The following is a 12,149-nucleotide window of genomic DNA, read 5'->3' as shown; positions in this document are numbered from 1 at the left end:
TATAAAAGGAGCACAGGGAAAATGTCAGATCTCTGTCTGATGTCTCCTTCCATTGTCCAAAGTGGATGATAAACAGGCTCCGCTCATTTCCCCAGGTGTGAGTACTGTGTGCTAAGTGCTTTGAGATTGACAGGGTGATACCTGAGTAATGCAAAGTGATGCGTGGGCAGGAAAGTTTTCCTAATGTGGGATCTTAAGCGTGTAAACAGAGTTAATAATTATCAGCATAAACAGCGTTGGCCATTATGTGTTGTTCTTTAACACTTTTTAACCTGACACCCCAAAAGGAGTGCTTTGGCACACTCAGTACTTGTGGGCTGTATATTTTGAATCATCCTGTGGCGATCCCTCCAGGAGCCCCAGATTTAAGCCTCTATGGAGCAATGTGCTACTTTAGAAAGAAAAGCTTTCCAGGCCTGGGGCACTTAGCTCTCCAGTGTGTTTAGAAAGCAAATGCCAAAGCCAGGCAGTGGCAGGTGAGTGAGAGCAGGCATGAGTGGGTGTGTGGGGGGGTGTCACTCCCTTTGTGTGTGTGCTTGTGGGTGGGAGTGAGAGGTGGGGGGGTGGGCATATGTCTGAGCATGAAATACAGAATTTAATACAGAAGAAAAAGGCTCTCAGGGATTGGTCCATTTGGCTGCTTCTGCCACTTATGCATCTTTGTTCCAAAGAGCCCAGAGGCTCTGGTCTTTGGAAACTCACTGCAGACATTCCACACAAGGGAATGTTGCAGTGACCTTCCAAGCAACAACTGCCTTGTTGCTTGCTTTGAAGGACAGTATGATTTCAAAGATTTTTCATCCCCCACCCCCGCAAAAAAACAAAACAAAACAAAACAAAAAACTCCCATTTATTGGGAAATGAGTTCAATTAATTTCCATTTTCCCCAGGAAAGCAATGCAAGTCAAAAAAGTGTGTGTTTGATACGATGCCTGGAATTTGCCTCAAAATAACCCAGTGACTATAGATGAAAGGAGACTGACCCTGTATACAGTTGCTGGTGCTGGGTGAGGTTCATTCTACCACTAGTCTCTCGACGCTTACATGTGTTTGAAATTTTTCATAATAACATGATGAAGATAATAATCTAACATTATCATTATTATCTAATAAAATATTATTATGAAGATATTATGATCTGGTTAATGTGATTGTTTGGTTAATGTGTTAGTCAGTTTTTCAGTGCTATGAAAAACCCTTGAGAAAAATCAACTTGGAAGAGGAAAGATGTATTGTGGTTCACGTGTTCAGAGGTTTCAGTCCCAAGTCAGCTGGTTCCAAGGCAGAAACATCATGGCAGAAGGGCATGGTGGAGGCAAGCTGCTCAGCTCCAGCAGATGAAAAGCCAGGTGGGGGAGGGGAAAAGATCTATTCCCCAAGAGCATGTCCCCAGTGACCTACTTCCTCCAACAATGTCCACCTGCCTACTGTTTCCACCTCCTCCCAGTAGTCCGTTCAAGTTATTAATCCATCAATGGATTAGTCTACTGATGAGGTTAGAGCCCTCATGACCCAATCACTTCTCAAAAGCCCTGGTCATTGCTGCCCTGGGGACCAAGTCTTCAGCCCACAAACTTAGTGGGGACACCTAGATCCAGATCATAATAGTTCATAACGAGGTCGCAAAAAGACAAGCATTAAACAGGTTTTACAAAAAGGACAGGTGGAACTAGCTGAGGGTAGACGCGATAGGTTTGGGCACACTTCTACTGAAGAACCAGGGCATTTCATCAGTTTTGCTCCATGAGGAGAATACAGTGAAGACCTCTCGAGGGATCTTCTACCCTCAAAGGTTGTAATGTAAATATGAAAATATTTTATTGCCCATTTCCTTTCTGGCCACCAGGTCTGATGGTAGCAAAAGAACCAGTGTGACTGTTCACTCAGTAGACACTGAATGAACACAGCTGGGTGCCATGCCCTGGGCATGCAGAGGTGAGATGGGAGCTCAGCGTGTAGTACAAGAGACGGGTGTGCTGAGACACGATCACAGGACAACATAACCAGTGCCTCAGACTAGAGTTATGTGCACTGTGTTTGGCTCAGGGGGCTAGTACTGCTTGGAGAGCTGGAGTAGGGACACCAGAGAAGCTGACCTTTGAGTGGCCCAGTTTGGGCACGAGTAGGTGGACAGGCAGCTGAGTAGGTGGACAGGCAGCTAAGGGAATTCTCCAGGTGGAATGAGCACTTGAGTATGGCAAAGGGAGGTCGACCCCAACTCCTCACCAGAAACATCCCCCTTTCCACCTGGCCTAATCTGCCAACCCTCTCATTGCTTTCCAAATTGTCCTGCTATGTTTTAGGACCCAGTATGGTTTTCCTCCAAGAAGTGGGTGGTTGCAGAGGGTGCAAGGGCAGGGCCTAGACAGGACAGGGGCTTGTTTATTCTTCTTTAGTGACTGCCCTCACAATGCCAGCTCTTCTAGGCTTGGTCCTCATGGTCTTTCTGGTCCTAATGGCCTGGTGGTTTGGCTGAGTTTCAGAGCCACTGTGTGGGAACAGGACCTCCACAGAAACCCTGTTGGTTGACTGGAATTTTTATCTGGAAGTTTCCAAAAGTCTTGAGAGAAACTTTACGAATGCAGAAGCTTCCTTGTTCTCCAACATGTGAAGAACTCGACTTCTGTGGTTGGGAGGGAAGAGCAGAAATTAGGATCCTAATCTTTAAAAATGAGAAATCAGTATCTAGAGAGGTGAGATGACATGCCTGAGACAGGGAAACAGCAGTGACTAAATCTGCACCCTACAGGAGGAAGAAATGTTTCCTTCTTCTTCTTTCCAGTCTCAGAACTATGGACTTCCTAACATATTAATATATTGTCACAAAGTACAGAATGTTTAGAGAATAGAAAAGAACAGGGAGGAGAACGGATCCGAGTAGAACGAGTTTATGGTCAATTTTATTTTCCAGTGAACTTTTTGGAGCTAATCCTATAACTAATTTTAATCTTTACAGTTGAAAATCTTTAGAAAATGTGCAGTACTGCACTTTAGCAAAGTGCAGGACGTTTGGACTTTGCCCCAAATTTCTTTTACATTAAGAGATTGTTGTTTAACGCTGGGCTCTGTGGTTCTAGAAGGCACCGGAGACAAAGTTCTAGCTTTAGAGACCACAGGATATCTCGAAGAAGCTGGTGGGTGGATTTTATTTAAACTATGATATCAACTTGTTTTATCTTTCTCCCACGTGAGTGGAGTACAGTATCTAGTTCATTCATTCAGCAAAACTTTGTTGAGCAACTGCTTTGGGTCAGAACTATGGAGGATTCTGGAGACTATGGTGACTCCTGTTCTGCTGGAGCTTTGCCAGTGATGTGACTGCAGGTGGGGCGAGTGAGATACAGCAGAGGTCAGGAACAGGATTGTGGAAGAACTAGGGAGTATAGGCTGGAGGACCAGGGCAGGCTGCTCAGTAGAGGGGATGACTGTGGTGGGCCTGAAGTTGGCCAGTGGAAGAGAGTGGAAGGCATTCCAGGCAGAGGGAAGGGTTTTGGAAAGGAGTATCATCCCCAGGAGGAATGGAAAGATCCAGTGTGCTTCAACACGCAAGCACACACTCACTGTCTTTCCCAGGCACTGTGACCTGTGGAGTTTCATCTGCCTCCCTGGAGCATTGGAGCTGTAGTAGCTGTGAGTTTAATTTAACTTGGAAACTTCCTCTGTGAAAGGGGGTTGTGGAGATCCCTCCATTAGGTTGCTGGGGAGTGTAACAGGTTTACAAATGTAGGTACAGAAACTCAAGAATTTCAAATTCTAAATGTGCTGAGGTCCATCCAGGGCTCTTGGTAAACAGTGTCTCATTCAAGACCCAGGCACACTTTTATTTTAGATCTCTCACCTACAGGCTGTTTTTTGAAGAAGGCAAGTAGCACCTGCCGTGTAGTTTTTCCAGACCTTCAGCTTATCCAGTTTCCCCCAAACTCCTCAGGGCTCGCTCATATCTGCAGGGACTCACGACCAAGGTGCCAGGTCCGCCTTTCTTTTTCTTTTTAAAATTATCATTTCTCATTTGCCATCAGCCTTTTTACTACCTAGCCTCATGCTAGAAGATGTCGGGAGGTTTTGTCACTTATAGAACAATGCAGAATTTTATTTTTTGGTTCTGAGAATTGAACCCAGGGGTGCTTAACTACCAAGTTACATCCCCAGTTCTTTTTTTTTTTTTCCCATTTTTTTATTTTCAGACAGGGTCTCACTAGGTTGCATAGAGCCTCACTAAGTTGCTGAGGCTGGCCTCAAACTTGCAGTCCTCCTTCCTCAATCTCCTGAGTCACTGGGATTCCAGGTGTGAGCCGCACCCAGCTAGAACAACACACTTTGAGAATGGGACCCTCCTCCAGTTTTGAGATAAGAGAAATAGGGTTCAAAGAGGGTGAATGATGTGTCTGTATCACTGTTATCCAGAGACACAGTGCTGGCCCAAACAATGCAGTCGTGAGAAAACAGGCAAGGCCTCCACTCCCACGGGCTTCACAGTCTGAAGGTAAAGTTCAGCAGGATTATGGGGCTTTAGGTTCTGAGAATGGTCCAGTTAGACTCCAGGTAGCCCTGGCCACTGAGTGAATTGCTCCAGCTTCTTAGAATTCCACTGCAGCTTGTGCTGTCCTCCTACTGACATGACAAGCCTTCATGCTCTTAGATAATATCAACAAATTCCTTGACCAACTTTCCAGTCCACTGCATTTCTGCTCCAGATATTCAAAGATGCTCTTTTTCTTGCACTTGATGAAGTCTGTTGTGCAGTGGACCTCCATGGGAGCATTATCTGCCTGTGCTCTCTAAAAACTCTGTGGCTTCTGAATAAGTAATGATGACTGAGGTGAGCGTAAAGGGTAAAAGTGCAGCTTTTATGCTCCAGGAATAGAAGGAGGTCTTCTAGAACACAACCATGAAATAGAGACGATCATCCCTTTGGAAGAGAGGTCCACTCGGAAGGCAAGTAACTTGTTTGTTGGTTATAGGGCTGGGGTTTATATTTAGGACTCCTGGCTGAAAGTTCAATGCTCTTTCTACTAGTTAATTACATTAAATTAACTGTGCCAAGCATAGTGCTGGCCCTTAGAATACAGGTAAATAAATATGTATCCTTCTCTCAAGAACATTTTAGTGTAAACAGAGACAAGTGTGTAAGCAGTAATTGTCCTGAAGGTCATGGTAGAGAGATGTCCTGGCTGTAACATGGGTAGAAAGGAGGGAAGGGCCAACTCTGCTTGAGTGAGCAGAGGCAGGTGGATTCATAGACCAAAGAACAGAACCTCCAGCTAGTGGTAGGAAAATGGGCAAGTGCTCACAGATGGCTGCTGCAGTTGGGGGCTCCAGCACTTCCAAAGATGAGGCGCATGGTATAGGATGGTGATGGGTCACAGTGATGTGATGTAGCACGGTGTGGCAGCATATGAAAGGAGTGCCCACGAAGAGTGTCAGGAGACAGCTGGACAAGGACCAGAGGTCTCTGAGCATGCTCATTTTGTCATTTCCCTAGGACATTTCTGCAGTGAAGAGGTTGGTAAAACATCTGGCCCACCCTTTGTCCCAGTAATAATTAGGGGCTCTGTGCAGTTCACTTTCATGCTTCTCATTGTCATGGAAAGAGTTAAATGCTCTCAGCACAGTGACAATCAGGGATAGCCTGGGTTCATCTCCCAGCTTCGCACTAGGTCCTCTGGCCAGTTCCCACTGCCTGCCATTTGCTAGCTACCACCTTAGCTCTCCTCTTTTCACTCCATCCCAAGTCTTCCTTCTCCTTGGGACTTACGCTCCCTCTTCCTTCACCAGCCCAAACCCTCAACTCCTCCACGGCCTACCTCCCATCTCACCACCTCCGCAAGGCCTCCCCCACTGCACCTCAGCTTATCAGGCTGCAGCACTTTCTCCCTGCAGGCTGCCCCCCCTGTCACCAGAACGAGTGTACCTCCATTTCCTTCTGGTAACGATGGCGTGTTTGGCATGTCCAGTTCCCTTCATATTGTCCACTGTGGCTAGCAGTTGTAGGGGCTCAAGAAGGTAATGCAATTAATGCAATCCAAGTAAATTAGATATCTGAGTACTTTCACAGATACATTTCAGATAAGCATTCGTCCTTATTTGCTAAGGTGAGGTAGGAGACGAGCTATGAAACATGTTTTTCTCCATCTCTGTAGCTGGCACATACCTCCCATCTGGCACATTGGGCACATACTCTGGTGCCCGCTCTGGGAATCTGTCAGGGAGTGTCCACACAAGCCCCGCCCTCAAGGAGCCTACCTTCTTGCTGTCCGAAGCAGAAGCCTGAGAATAGCAAAATGGCCCAAATTGGGAGACATTCAGCAAAATAACTGATCAATAGTCTTCCGGGATATCAGAGTCCTGAAAAGGAGAAAGGCGAAGGACTGTTATACATACTGGAGACGAGGAATAAATAACAATAAATGCAACCTGAGATCCTGAAACCAGAATAAAGGATGTTAATATAAGCTGGTGGAGCTCGAATGGGGTCATGAGTTGGTGCCATAATTTCTTGGGTCTGATAATTGTACAGTGAATGTGTTTAGTGTTAACATTGGGACAGATTTAATGGGAGACAGGTGGAAACCACATTATTTTTTGGAGGGGGGTTCCAGAGGTTGAACTCAGGGGCACTCGGCCACTGAGCCACATCCCCAGCCCTATTTTGTATCTTATTTAGAGAGAGGGTCTTACTGAGTTGATTAGCGCCTCACTTTTGCTGAGGCCGGCTTTGGATCGGGATCCTCCTGCCACAGCCCCTCAAGCAGCTGGGATGCGCCAGGGTGCCCAGAAGGAAACTGCATTATTTTTGCAACTTTTCTATAAATCTAGAAATAGTTCAAAACATAAAAAATCTCCGAGCAGAGTCCTCAAGCCCTCTTTTTTTACTTTCACCTTTTTTTTCCATTAAGGACATTTTTCAACCAATGCCCTTGTTCTGTGGCTTTTACTTCTCAGACATCTCTTCAACCTCCATTCCTGTGTCTAAACTGCTGTCATCTTCCATTGTATCTTTCCTGGAGATGTTGAGCTCCTTCGGGTTCAGAGGAGCCATGCTCTCTTTGTGGACCTCCATTGCCTCTCCTTCAAAGCCCCTCACCTACCCTTCTCTTCTCACCTGGTGAACTTCCCTCATCCTTCAGAAGTCCCTGGCCCTGTCTGTGGGCTGGGCCTCCTCCTGCAGCTTCTGCAGACACTACACTCACTGTGCACTCATTCACCTCATGTTGTCACTTCTGTATTCCCCTCCAGACTGTAGTCCCTAGGGGAGCAGGTGTTGTGTCCACGCTGGGACCATCGCTTCCCAATACCTTACATGGAGGCTGGCACCCATTCAATGAATTTTTGTTGAATGAATGAACCAACATTTTTAAGCATTAAAAGTACTCACAAAACACCAAAGTTCCTCATTCTGTGTATTCACAAGAGATTGGCAGGTTCCCAGGAAGCAGAACACCTTACCATCAAGGGTGTATATGTGAGCAGAGGGGTGGGGGAACAAGTTCAAAGTGTTGCTTAACATAGGCACCAACCATTACATTCTGATCAGAACTGACAGAGATCCCAGGATGTGGGACTTATAGTGCTAAAACTGGGACAGTCCCACGGACCATTGGTCACCCCAAAGAATGCTCCAATTCATTGCTTTGTAAACTGTTAAACCCAAGAGACAGCACTCAGGTGCTGAAGCTGCTTGTGTAGTGGAGAAGCATTTGATGACTGGTTGATTGTGCCTGTTTACACACTTTGGGAACTAAGAGCCAGCAGCTCTTTGCCAGGCCTCTTAGATAAGGAGGTGTGATCTCTGAGCCCCCCTATTTAATCTCACATAGGGCAGGCAACCCGAAGGATCTCAACATCTTAGATCTCTCACACAAAGCAAGATCTCTAGCACAGGGCTTTCCAAGACTTCAGTATGGATATGAGTAGCCTAGCATCTTTGCTAAACTATGGATCCTGATTCTGCAGGTGTAGGGTAGTGCCCGAGATTCTGCATTTTTTATACGTACCCAGGCCAGGGGACTTCTGGTCCACAGACGATGCTTTGAGTAACAAAGGGTCAGTGGTTCTCATCCTTAGGTATGAGAATTTTCTGGAGGAATTTTTGGTGTCCAGCCATGAAACCAGAGCAATTGAGTCATTTTCTAGGGTGGGACCAGTCATCGTATTTTTAACTTTTCCCAGCATTTCCTATGTGCAGACAGGACTGCAAATCCCAGGAAAGGGAAGTAGAGAAAAATATCACTTGATGATAAAGGCTGATTGATTGGTCCAGATGGGCTAGGCTGTGCTGTCAAGAGATTCATTGGAAGTTGAATCAGAAATCTAAAAGAGGGAGCTTATTTTGGAAAGCCTAGAGGCAGTATTCTTTAAAAAAAAAATCAGGGTTTAATGGTTTGTGTTTTTTTGGCATCGAGCAGGAACCCACCAACATTTCCTGAGCCCTTAGTGAGATGGCAGCTACGTGCAATTAAGGGGTGGGGAGAAAAAGGGAGAGAGCAGAGACCTCCCCAAACCAGAGAAGCACAGGTTTCAGACCAAATCATCTACATCGGTCCTCTAACTATTCAGTATCTTTTATTTCCTTGCTTGTCAATGCTTCCTAGTAGCTGTTCCAGACATTTCTCTTTCACTTCAAGTTGCCAATCAGACGACCTTGCCTCCTACTTTCCTGAAAAAGTTGGGGTCCACCATTCACATGCCACCATCTTCCTCCTTCCACTTACCATTACTCTCTCAGCCTCTGCAGTTGTCTCTCTTTATCTAGCCTGTCCCTTTCCGTATTTGGAAAGAAGCATGCTGCCTCTTTCCCAAGGTGACCCCACAGTGGTGCTCTTCCATGTCTACGTGGACTTGGCTTCATCCATTGCAACCCCACTTGGACATCTGCAGTCCCTTCCCCTCCACCGGCTCCCTCTCCTCTGCACACGGTGCTTGTGTCTGTAATACCCCTCTCTTTCATCTCCTCATGCCCTGGTTTCCATTTCCATCGCTGATTTAAAATGTTCTTTGGAAGGTCTCCGATAACCTAATTGTAGACATCAGTGCCTCTTAGAAGACCCACCCTCCCCTCCTGATTCCCCCCCTTCTCGATCAGGTACCTTGCTCTCTTGGTTCTCTTTTTCTTAATTTCCATGTGCAGTGCCTAAGAGGACCAGCTGCTCCATACCAGCCTGCTTCTGGTAAAATCCTGTGTCGACTTCCTTCTCCACCCATGGTGATGAGATCAATGGCATGATTGAAACACAGCCAGCATTTTCCCACCCCATCCCCCAACATATCACCAAATAGAGCAGAATAGGACAGGGAAAAAATCAGAGCACACTACATATAGGAAGCATAAGTATAGTCACCTGTCGCAGAATACCATTTCAATGGTTCCAGTGATGGACCACATATGCAATGGTGGTCCCATAAGACCACCTTGCCCAGTGATGTCATCTGAGCTTGTGTAAATACATTATGTGATGGGCACGCACGGATGAAATTGCCTAGTGGCACATTTCTCAGGATATATTCCCATGGTTAAGCAAGGCATGACTATACTGTGTACTTTAGCTACGGATGACTGTAAAAGTTGGGAACTTTCTGTGCTAGTTTGCCCTTCTGTACTACCAAGCTGGGAAGTAAGAACGACACTTCCCAGATCTCTGTAAGGAATGCAACATTTCTAAGATCAAAGTAAGCCTATCTTCTACTAAACTGAGCCTTCTCCCAAGTTCTCTATATTGCTAATGGTTTCACCGGGATGCTCTGTGACTTCGCTGCCCCCCATTCATACTGAATTGGTCACGAGGACCCAGCGTTCGCTCCCTGGTATTCCTCCTCATTTCTACTGCAGTTACAGACAGAACTACTCAGACCCAGAGAGCCCTCCCAGCTGCTCTTCCCTCTCTAGTTTCTCCAAGCCTTCCAGCCTTTAGTTAGAATCCCCAACTGTCATCTTCTAGCTGCCTCAGGAACACCGGGGGACATTTCTAAGCTTTAATATCCTTACCTGCAAAGTGGAAACTCAATACTTTTCTCACAGGACAGTTGTACAGAGATACAGAAAGAACACACACACACACACACACACACACACACACACACACACACATACCTATCTACCTACCTACCTAGGGATGGATAAAGGATCCTTAAGAATCTGGCACAAGTTGGATCTCAGATATTAGCCTCACGTTTCGGCCACTGTGGATCCCCTATTCTCCAGGGTGATGGTGAGAGGTACCTGAGTTAAGATGATGAGGCTGAGAGCGTGGAGCACGTATGATGGAAACAGTGAATTTATAAGAAAAGACTAGAGTTCCTCTCTCAGCCCCACGAGGATACAGCAAGAAGGCAGCCTGCTGCAAGCCACGCAGAGAGGCCTCACCAGAAGCCATCCATGCCGGCACCCTGATCTTAGAGTTCCCAGCTTCCAGAACTATGAGAAATAAGCATCTGTTGTTTAAGCCACCCAGTCAGTGACATTTTACAACAGCCCAAACTAAGGTATCTGCTACCAAACCATCTATAGCTCCCTATTGTTAACCGATTAATGTGTCTCAGCTCTGTTCTTGTCCCCAGCCTGCCCACAGCCTTCCACTTCTGCCGTCACTTTCCTTGTCCTTTTGGGCAGGGGGACAATGTGCTGTTCCTCCCATAGTCATGCATGCTCCCATCACCGAGCTCTCTTTCCAGGCCTCTCTTTCTGCCTGCCCTGTCCTGCACTCAGCCACACCTGTCCCCTGTAGTCACCACTACAGTCCTGCAGGAGGTATCACCTGCTGTGCCAGCTGGGAGCTGGGGAACAGCCGGCCTCTTAGAAGGGAGGTGGAGCTCCCAGGTGGAGGAGAAGGCGGTGTGGGGGCCTTTCTAGGGGCCTGTGGGAACTAAAACTTCAGCCCACTAACTTCCTTATAGGGGCCCGAATCCGACACCATGGCCCAGGTTCACTCATTATTCTGGCTGGAATAAATTCTAGAATTGAACACCCTATCCTATTCCCATGGCCACATATAAACTTACACCCAGTTCCTGGCCACTCCCATAGATAGCTATCCTAGGCTAGTCAGACACACACACACACACACACACACACACACACACACACACACACACATACCTGGTCTGGCTCCTCTTGAAAACTTGGAGGATGAGGGCTCAGCGGGCCTCCTCCTCCAGGAGACAGTCCTGGGCTATTGCTGAGAGTGGTTGCCCCTGACAATGGGCAGTTGGCTACAGCCATCTGCACCCCCCTTCTCTGACCCCTGGGCACATGGCTGACATGTAGCACTGCTGATATTGGGGTTCTTCTGAGTGGCTGGTGAGCAGCTGTGATCTGGGATCTACCACCATCCTGGACATTCCAGTTTCTCTCTCACCTTCCCGGAAAACTCAACAGGACCCAGCAAATAAAGGGCCAAAGCTAGCACAATAGGTGGCCTCTGGAGCCTCTTCAGGGGGGCTAAAGGGAGCTGATGGTTGGTCTCTATGCTCAGATGTTCTGGGTTGAGCCTGAAACAGCATGGGGAACAGGGTGGAGCACACAGTAGGTTGATTGTTGACTGACTGTGGACTGAGGCCTGCTGTGCTGGCTTCCTCTCCTCTGTCTCCCTTCTTCCCTGCTGACAGAACCCGTCCCTCCATCCTCCCTGCAGGGTCCCCTCTCCAGCCTCATTCACCCACAGGAAGGCAGGTGGGTCCCCCACCCTTGCCCCTCTTGCAGAAGCCAGAGGCTGGGATACAGATGGTGCTTTCTGCTCGTGGGCAGTCCGAGTAGTCATCCATGAGAGACGGTGGGTGTCATCAAAACCAGGCTATTTCTTAGACAATGGAAACAAACAGAAGAGCCTTCTCAGTCTGGGTGGGGAAGCACCAGCGGGGAGCCGGCAGACTGGAGGAGCTGTTAAATGGTATAAAGTGATGAAAACCGTTCTGTCTGCGTCCTGCTCCACTCTCTCTGCCTGCCTCAGACTGACTCACAGCTGCTTTCCTTCCCCTGACCCCTCCACCCTGGGGTGGGGGTGGACTTGGGGATGAAAGGAGAAGGGGGTAAGAGGAGAAAGAAGAAGCTGTAGAGAGTTCCCAACCTGGACGGAAATCGGGGAGACATTTAACTTCCAAAGCCAGGAGGCTTCCATGTGAATCCTGTGCTGCCCCTGGCTGGCTGTGTGATCTTG

General features: G+C 47.4%; 2 protein-coding genes across 6 annotated transcripts in view; one reads left to right on the top strand and one right to left on the bottom strand.

Moving 5' to 3' along the window:
• Marchf4 (membrane associated ring-CH-type finger 4) overlaps positions 1-12,149 on the top strand; it is a 102,902-nt gene that overhangs the window by 14,916 nt on the left and 75,837 nt on the right. The gene's annotated exons all lie outside the window — the stretch shown is intronic.
• Smarcal1 (SNF2 related chromatin remodeling annealing helicase 1) overlaps positions 1-12,149 on the bottom strand; it is a 165,741-nt gene that overhangs the window by 108,731 nt on the left and 44,861 nt on the right. For all 4 annotated transcript variants that reach the window (XM_040267766.2, XM_040267765.2, XM_078017973.1 and 1 more), the window contains exon 3: positions 6,244-6,345. The gene's annotated coding sequence lies outside the window, so the exon portion shown is untranslated. The remainder of the gene's footprint in view (positions 1-6,243; positions 6,346-12,149) is intronic.

This window comes from Ictidomys tridecemlineatus, chromosome 7 (assembly GCF_052094955.1).
Source record: "Ictidomys tridecemlineatus isolate mIctTri1 chromosome 7, mIctTri1.hap1, whole genome shotgun sequence".
In the NCBI taxonomy this organism is placed as follows: Eukaryota; Metazoa; Chordata; class Mammalia; order Rodentia; family Sciuridae; genus Ictidomys; species Ictidomys tridecemlineatus.
Note: the sequence above shows the minus strand (reverse complement) of the source record. Positions and strands in the feature narration are given on the sequence as shown.